Below are 9,820 nucleotides of genomic sequence, written 5' to 3' on the forward strand. Positions count from 1 at the left end.
ACCACCTATCCAATTCTAAGATTGGCAGAACAGCCTGATGTGACTGCAAAAATTACTGCTTGGAGGCTCATCAGAAAGGGCAGCGTGGCACAACAGCCAGTGTCAGACTCTGTTTGACTCCTTCGCCCCTAACCTGCCGCACGAGCTTGCGGTAAGGATGTAAGGGCAGCTGGAAAGAAAACCACGTCCCTCACCCTAAGCTCCTTGAGGGAAGGATAGGTTAAAAAATGTATTAAATATTATATTCTAGTAGTGAAGTTGGCCATATCTTTGGATACTTAAATCCAGAGACTGGAGCTATGAATGGGCAAGACAGATCTTTCTACAAACCTGAAAAGGACCCCAGGTTTGCAGAAAAATCTGAAATCTAAAAAACAAAACAAAAAACAAAAGCAAACATTGGGGTTGTTTTTTATAATAAAATCCAAAAATGATAAAAGGAGCACCTGTATCTTCAAGCAATGGATTCCCTCAGTGGCCGTTGCTAGGCAACCACAGGTTCCAAGGTTCTGTCAGTAATAGCAAGGGGGAGAGGACAGGCCCTTTCCAGGTCTATTTTGGCCTTTTAGGGAGGACTCAGCGGGGCCAGGCCTGGCCAACTCAAGGCTGGGAAATTCCTGGGGATTTTGTGGTGGATTCTGAGGAGGGCAGGGGTTTGGGGAGGGGAGAGGCCTCAGCAGGATATAATGCCATAGAGTCCACACTCCAGAGCAGCCATCTTCACCAGGGGGTTAGATCCCTGTTGTCTGGAGCTCAGTTGTAATTACGGGGGATCTCCCGTATCTACCTGAAGGGTGGCAACCTCAGGCCTGGCAGCAACCTCTGGGTGACTTGATACCACATAACTTGCAGGACTCAACTTGGCCTGGCTGCTAGCTACTCTTCATCAGTAGCCACTCCATGAAAGTATGGTGTAGCACTCAGGGCTTCAGAGTAGGGTCAGGGAGAGCCGGCTTCGAATCCCCATCTTTGCTGCTGCGGAAGCTCACTGGCTGATCACATACTTTCACCCTAACTTACCTCACAAGGTTGTTGTGTGGATAAAAAGGAGGAGAGGAGAATAATGTAAGTTGTTTTGGTCCCCACTGGGAAGAAAGGTGGGATATAAACGAAGTGAATAAATAATAAATATAGCTGAAGATGGGAGGCAGAGAAAAGTTAGGTTGGTGAATGGCTGAGGAGAGAATGAGGCAGGGAAAGGGAAGAGGGTATGGAAGATGCCAGGAGGAGGGAAACAGGAAATAGTGTGGGGAGGGGGGATATGGGGAAAGTGATGTGACCCCCCCACAAGTCCTTGAATGTTCCCCACCATTCAAAGTGGGCATGGCCCAGTGGCCAGCACCACCACAGTTTTCCTAGGTAGAGTCACCTGGAGGGGGGGGGGGCTAGAGCCTCAGACAGAGAGGCAGATAAAGGGAGGTTGGCTGCTGCATGGGAATCATAGAATCCTAGAGTTGGAAGGGACCACAAGGGTCATCTAGTCCAACCCCCAGCACAATGCAGGAAACTCACAACCACCTCCCCCCACATCCCCCAGTGACCCCCACTACATGCCCAGAAGATGGCCAAGATGCATTCCCTCTCATCATCTGCCTAAATTCACAGAATCAGCATTGCTGTCAGATGGCCATCTAACCTCTGCTTAAAAACCTCCAGGGAAGGAGAGCCCACCACCTCCCGAGGAAGCCTCATTCCACTGAGGAACTGCTCTGTTAGAAGGAGATGGAGTTGGCAACTCCAGGTTAGGAAATATCTTGAGATTTGGGGGCTGGAGCCTGGGGAGGGTCCTCAGAGGGATATGACCTCCAAAGCAGTATCAAGTCACCCCAAGGTTGCCTGCCAGGCAGAGGGTTGCCAACCTCCGGGCGGGACTAGAGATCACATGGAATTACAACTGCTACCCAGATGTCAGAGAACAGTTCCCCTGGAGAAAATGGCTGCTTTGGAGGGTGGAGTCTATGGCAATATTCCCTTGCTGAGGTCACTTCCCTCCCCAAACCTTGCCCTCCCAAGGCTCCACCCCCAAATCTCCAGGAATTTCTCAATTTGGAGCTGGCAATCTTAATCAAGGAGAGAAGGAAGCAGGAAAAGGGAAAAGGTTATGGGGACTTTCAGGAATGGTAAAGACGAAATAGGGGAAATAGGAGGAAATGAGATGCCTCCTGCACGTGCTTGCGAGTTTTTGCTTGTAAAAACATATTATTTGGGCAGGCATAAGAAAGAGGGTGAGGGTGTGCTATCCCAAAAATAGAGGTGTCAGTGTGGAATAGGGGTAAGACTGTCTCCACTGAGGAGAAAGATGGGGGTAAGAAGGAAGGAAATGAATAAAACCTGTTTCTCTGAAGTACCAAAATGAACCTTGCTGGGACAGATTAAGTGTCTCCCTAGCCCTTCATTATGCTTTCAACCCAGATCCTTCCATGAAGGCAGTGCCCCCCACCCCCGGACCTGTCTCACCCCCGGCCTGCCGCATTCAGAGGTAGTGTAGTGGTTAGTAAGCTGAAGTCAACCTGGGAGACCTGAGTTCAAATTCTTAACCCACTGCAAAGCTCACTGGGCCATCTGGCACCGGTCACTCTCTCTCTCTCTGCTAAGCCTAGGGTTGCCAGCCTCCAGGTGGGGCCTGGAGATCTCCTAGAATTACTAATGATCTCCACACAACCAAGACCAGTCCCCCAGGAGAAAGCTGCTGCTTTGGAGGGTGGACTTCATGGCATTACACCCTTCAGAGGTCCCTCCCCTCCTCAAGCACTGCCCTCCCTAGACTCTATCCCCCAAATCTGCAGGGGTCTCCCCTCCTCCATTTATTCTCACAACAACCCGGTGAGGTCGGTCCAACTGACAGAGACGGACCGGCCAAAGGTACACTTCATGGCAGCTTCCCAGAAGCACCCGGCCGTCCATCGAAGGCTGCCGGATCCTGGAGGACAAAGAAAGCCTTTTGCCTTCACTGCCACTGTACCTCACCACAGGATCAGCAGCACAACGCTGGGCAAAGAGTTCCGGGGCAAAGGAGCTGAGAAAATCACTGAGCCTGCCAGAGGCTGCAGAGGGAAACGCCTCCCTGGTGAAAGCCCCAAGGGCCAGTTCTCGAGCACGTGTCTGCCTGCCTGCTGCACACCAAGGAACACAAATACAACGGGACCATTGGCTCGCAGCCAGAAACCAAAGCCAAGCCTGTCCCTCAAATACCACATGCCAGGACCGCCAAGCCAGCTGCCGAGCATCCGTGACGCAACCGCACATAGCATCTGTGGTATGGCATCTCAGTTGGCGGGCACGACTAAAATGACTTCGACAGAAAAAGACAATCCTCAGAGTTAGATAACCACATTGAGCAGAATTGGAAGGAGGGGGAAATTACAATTGAAATTCTACACCCTGAAGAGAGATCCTGCAACTTGAATGCATAATTAATCTGCACTATGCAATAAGCAATGCTATATATGATTTGGTTATTTTCTCAGCCTTGCATGTCAAAGGACATCAGGGGTGCAGCAGACGGTCCTACAGAGCATAGAAAAGCCATTCCTGGACTGTCAGAAAAATTCCACTCCAGCTGCCCTGGGGTTTTCCCTGCTCTCACTGTTAGGTCTGTTTTTTCACTCTTAAGGACTAGAAAATTTTCTTTTTCAAGTCAATGATATTCCATAGTCTATAGTCTGTGCCCACTCCAGTTCTGCATCTGCATGATTTGGTGCAGAATAATAATTAAAAAAAACCTACCAATGCAATCTTTTAAAAATAGCATCTTGGATCTCTCAGGCAAAAATCAAACTAAGAAGGGTGCAGGAGAGATTAAGTGGATCTCGAAGAGAAAGGAAGAGCTGCAGGCGTTATTCAAAAACGTTATGCGCCCAGAATCAACACAGGGTAATACTGAGAGCCCCGGGCCTGCCAAAGGAAGTGGCAGAATTTTGAGACGGTAGAAGGGGCTACCACATCCGAGCAGGCAATCACAGTTTTCAGATTCTTCCACATAGTGCCTGTCACTGGCTTTCCAAAACTGATATTGTCCACAGCACAGGAGTCTCTTCAACAAGCAGCTTGAGATACTCCCAAGGAGCAGCGAAAGACCAGCACCGCCCTCCCCTTGGCTACTAGCAAGGGCTGAGTATTTCATCCCTTTGGTGGCTCTTACAGCACCAGTGTCGTAACACCCTTGGGGAGATATATGGTGCAGCCACATTTGTAACCCTGTGCACAGTTGTGGTCACTCCATCTCCAAAAAGGGTAGTAGAGATGTGGAGAAGTGCAGAAAAGAGCTAACAAAATGATGAAAGTCACGCAGTGCCTTCCCGATGGGGGAAAGGCTGAGCTGGGAGCTCCTTTGCTTACAAGAAAGGGGACAAGGGAGGGGTGGGCATAGCAGAGATTCATAAAATTATGCACAAGGTGAGAGAAATGGATGGGGAAAAAACATTTTCTCCCTCTCCTGCAATATTAGAATTTAGGGTCACCAACAACAGGGGGCAGAGACAGGACTCAAAAAAGGAAAGAAAACCTTCACAACAACGCATAATTAACTTTTGAAATTCACTGCCATGAGATGCCGTCTCTTGCATGAGGTCAGGTGAATTTTAAAAAGGGTCCAACAAAATTCACAGAGAGCAGATCCACCAATGGCATCAGCCACAATGGCTCCATGGAGCACCCCCCCCCCCGCTTGCCAGCCTTGCAGGGCGGGAAACAGGTAGTAGAAGAGTGGGTTTTTATCACCTTCCCTTCCCCACAACATACAAGCTGAATGCTGAATTAAATCGACCTGCGGCCCGATTCAGCAAGGACTCTTCTGATGGTTTTATTCTCCTTTATGACTCACAAAGAACTTACCCCCTGTCCTGAGGCGGGTGGTCAGAGGTCATCAACCTTATGCTGGAAGGTGAACAAGACCCAGAGGGGAGCTCCCACTGGCGCATCTGCCTCCCCCAAGTGATCCTCCCACTTCCTGTTATATAGACAAAAGCCAAGAAGCGGGTGGCCCCATGGGCAGATGTGCTCAAGGACACAGCAAGGCCCATGGCCACTTCCACAAGCTCTCGGCCCACAGGAGGAGGAAGCCTTTCCAAACTCCCAGCTCCTCTGACCCAAACTGAAACCTCAAGCACTGGCAAATTCCACAAGGAGGAAGCCTTCAGAGAGCGCGTCTTCTGGACTATCTCAGGACTGGAGGAGAAAGAGAGCACTCTGTGAAGAACTCAGAGGCAACTGAAGAAGAGACAAAATGAAGCATGAATTTCCCAACACAGACCGTTTGGGAACTCCCAACACTTAGCACAAATCAAATCCTTCATCAGCCTTTTATCAGCCACAGACATCTCCAAAACAGCCTGCAAACTGCAAAAAAACCAAAAACCACCCTCTATGTCCAGTGACAGAACCTCTCTGTAACGCTGCCAAAACAAACAGGGGAAGCCTGGGTGCCTTCATGCCATTGTTGGGTACAGGATGCCAGGCTCCAGAGGCTGTGGTCTGATGTGGCAAGGCACTCAAATAGGGCTCTGCCTCTGAGGGAGTCAAGCTCCGTGGCAGAACACGAGCTTTGTGCGCGCACAGCTCTAGCCTCAATCCCAGGTAAAGGATCTCAGAAGACAGCCGTCTCTTCCCTAAGGCCCTGGAGAGCTGCTGCCTGCCAAAGCAGGCCACCCTGAGCTATACTGACCAATGGCAGCTTCGTACTGCTCCACCTGACATTATCAAAAACATGCAAGAGGCAATTAAACGTCCCAGAGCAGTCTCTGGAACCCACTCTGGACACAGACAATGAGAACTGGTGGGATTAGATTAGTGTGCAGTTATCTAGGGAAACAAACCATCAGATCTCCTAGAGCTTTAATTTCAATTTCCTCTCCACCTTTCTTCACTTGACTCATCCCTTGAAATAATATATGCCAGGCTACCTCCCGTCATAATGACACATAATAAGACACACTGGTTCCTCCCTCAAGATCGCAAAAGTATGCGCTACCTGTTGCTGACCCTCACGCTGCCACCAAAGACACTCCGCCATCCCAAAGCTACAGTAATAAGCAGAAGCCAACAAAGGGGATCCCCGAGAAAATCTGACGCTTCACTTCCAGGCCACCCTCTCTGGCTTTGAAACCACACACAGAATGCTCCAGGTTATTAAGCTCACAGCCCCCCTTTGTCTGCCAACATGGCCGTGCACATCTTCCCAGAAGCCTTCCGGGAAGGTTTCATTAGGATTGCAGAGAGCGAACAGCCTCAAACTGTGCCAGAGCTTGGTGGAGCAAACACTGTCCAGATTGACAGGAAGGCGGGGCTGTCACGCAGGTAGTGCTCTTGAGGGGAGGAGCCGTCCTGTTGTTTCTGTAGTGCGTGTGCACATGGTGCTCCACAAAGTAAACAACAGGCAGCTTCCTGCCCTGAGGGGCACACAGTCTGGAATTCCACACAGGGTGGAGGCGTGGCAACAGAAAGAGGGTAACAACAGTAGGAAAACACACCAGCTGACCCAAACTACCACATTTAGCCATTTTCATACGCACGGTACCTCCGAATTCCAGTTGCTCATGGGACAAACAACGGGGGAAAGCTTCTTGGTTTTGTAAGGTGGTTGGGGGTTTCATGAAAGCCACTGGGGGAAACCAGAGCCTGGGTTAGAATGAAGCCTGGCCTGATCCAACAGGACTTCTTGTTTTGTTCTCCTGTTAAAAACATGTGTGCCTATCAAAGGAAAATGAGGCAGGGCCTATAGCAGTGACTGACAACGGGCCAGCTGTGAGCCAAATTTGTCCATTAGCAGGATGCATTAGGAAAAGGGAGCCCCAGTCAAGAATGTGTTTTGAGCACAGGGCCTCAGGAAATCGGAGGCAACCATGATGAAAGGGACCTTGGCCAGAGGCTGAGTGTGTCTCCCTTAGCAGGGAGCTTCCACAGCTCATCTCCCCTCCTGTACACACCGAGTATTTCTCAGAAACTTTTTACCCACTCACCTACGGTGACCAAGAGTTACCTCCTAGCGACCAAGCTGGAAAGCTTTAACTTGGCTTCTTTTCTTAGGCTACCAGAGTGCCATTACTGGAGAGTAACCTCTACTGAGCTGAGTAGGATTTACTCAGCAGACTAAGCAAGCATCCTAAATGGATGTGTTGGAGAAGAAATGGAAATTCAAGGTGGACTAGTAATTTCTGTGGACGCACTTGTAGGACTACTGATCTCCCCCTTGTATGCATGGTTTCCAGAGAATCATGTCACAATCAGCTCTTTAGACTAATTCTATACACCACTAGGCATACAGGCTCAGAGCAAAATCTCAGCCCTTTTACTCCAGAACTAGTGGAGAAACCAGATCTTAATAATTCTTTTCTTGTATTTTTAAAAATCCTGCAGTGATCCACTGCAAAGATCTTTACATGGTGGAAAGGGATGCTTCAAAATAAATCTATGCGCATAATAATAATGAGACCTGGATCAAAAATAAGGGGAGGTGATAATCAGATATTACAATGAGTGATGTGCTGTGTACCTGATCTTCCCTGCACGTATTTTGCCACAATAATATCTGAGTAACAAAAATGAGAAGCACGCGTACTGGATGGGCGATACACTTCTGGGTAGCAGTGTGTGTGAACAAGGTTTATCGGTACAGGTGGACTGTAAGCTAAATATGAGCAGTCTGTGTGATGCAGCAGCAAAAAAGGCTAAAGCTGTTTTGGGGTGAATCAACAGGGGCATAACATCCAAATCGCAAGATGTCATAGTTCCTCTATACACAACATTGGTCAGGCTGCACCTGGAGTATTGTGTGCAGTTCTGGAGGCCTCACTTCAAAAGGGAAGTGGACAGAATGGAGGCGGATGCAAAGGAGAGCGACGAGGATGATCTGGGGCCTGGAGACGGAGCCCTACGAGGAAAGGCTGAGGGAGTTGGGAAAGTTCCATCTGAAGAGGAGGTTGAGGGGGGACGCAGATTGCTCTCATTTACATATTCGAAAGGCTGTCACTTAGAGGAGGGCAGCAGAGGACAGGACTCACAATAATGGTTTTAAATTACAGGTGGAATGGTACTGGCTGGATATTAGGGGAAAAATTTTTTACAGTGTGTATTTCAATGGTGGAATCAGCTGCCTAGGGAGGTGCCCTCACTGGCAGTCTTTAAGCAGAGGCTGGATGAACACTTGCCAGGGATGCTTGAGGCTGACCCTGCATTGAGCAGGGGGTTGGACTAGGTGGCCTGTATGGCCTCTTCCAACTTTATGGTTCTATGATTTTACTGCGGGTTGGGGGGGGGGTTGTGGCATCTAAAAGACTAATTGATTTATGGGTGCTCCAAGTATTCATGGACTACAGCCCTCTTCATCAGATGCCTTGAGCTGTATGCAATGGGCATCCATTCACTTCACGATAAATGCCATGAGTTTACACTTTAAGCATCTGATAAAATGAACTCTGACTCACAAAAGCTTCTTGGGGGGGGGGGAGGGACTGGGTGTCTTTAAGGAGCCGCTTCTGCTGCACTGGACAAGGCACTCCTTGCAGGCGCACGCACACAGGATCATGGGGGAGGGGAGTAAAAGGTTGCGATGCGATATATGTCAGCCAGAGCAACACTGCACCCCCTCGCAGAGTCAGTCGATGTGACTGGAGGAGCTCTACCTGCAGCTGCCCGTTAAGAGGGCGCCGCGGGGCCTAAGTGAGCAAAGGCCAGAGGACGCCCCGGCCTGTCACTGCGCAGCCCCAAGCAGAGAGGCGCCCTTTCGGAACACCCCCACGCACGCACGCACACCCGGTTCTGCCCCGATCGCCCCGCAGGCTGCGAGCCCAGGCCTGGGCGGCGCGGGCTGGCGGGGAGACGACCGCCGCCGCCGCGCAGCCTTAGAAGGGCATCCACGGAGGGAGGGGGGGCCGCGCTCCCTCCCTCCCTCCCTCTCCACGCGGCAGCCTCCCAGCCTCGCCAGCGGAGACGGGGCCGCGCGCGCCTGCCCCTCCCTCCCCCCTCCCCCGCCGTGCGCGCGCGCCGCTGCAGAACTGAGATCGCGGGCAGCGAGCGGCGAACCCCGGAGGGCGTGTCCCCCGCGCACGTGGTAGGGGGCGGGGCTGGACACGTCACCCCTCGCCCCTCCGCCCGCCAGCCAATAGAACGCGCTTGGAACGCCGAGCGAACACGCAACGTTCCAAACCGGGGGGGGGGAGGAGGTGCGCGCGAGGCCGCCGCTCTATTGTGCCCGCAGCCCCCCCCCCGCCACGGGCACTCCCAGCAGGGTGGGCTCCCAAGAGGGGGGAGGGGCTCGGCCCGCGGAGTCGCCCGTCGTGCGCGCGAGTGAGAGCCCCCCCCGGCCCCAATGCTCAGGAGGGCGGGGGGGAGAGGAGGGGGAACCCCTTTTGGCGCAGGACTGCGCGGCACCCCCCCCCCGCAGAAGCACGCGTGCCCCCCCTCCCCTCCCCTGGCCGCTTTTCCGAGGGCGCCGCCGAGCGCAGGAGAGCGCGGGCCCGGGGGGGGGGTCACCGCAAGTCGCCCCCGCCCCCCCACGGCTCAGCCACACGCGCGCAAGCCCCCCCCCCCGCGCCACTGCAGAGGGAGGCGCGGCACGTCCCGCGGGCGGAGGGAAGCGCGCGGCAGGCAGGCAGGCAGGCAGGCGAGCGCCCCCCCCCCCCGCTGCCCTTGCCGGGTGGCCGCCCCCCCCCGAGAGCGCTGCGGGGCCCCCCGTGCCCGTGCCCGTGCCCCTCACCAGGCGGCGCCTTCTGCTGCTGCTGCGCCTGCCATTCGAGGAAGCGCGCCGCCTCCAGCAGCGTCTCAATGCTCATCGCTCGCGCCGCTCCCCCGGCCGGCTCCGGCCCCACCGGCACGGCGGCTGCAG

The sequence above is a fragment of the Euleptes europaea genome, chromosome 19 (assembly GCF_029931775.1).
Source record: "Euleptes europaea isolate rEulEur1 chromosome 19, rEulEur1.hap1, whole genome shotgun sequence".
Taxonomy (NCBI): Eukaryota; Metazoa; Chordata; class Lepidosauria; order Squamata; family Sphaerodactylidae; genus Euleptes; species Euleptes europaea.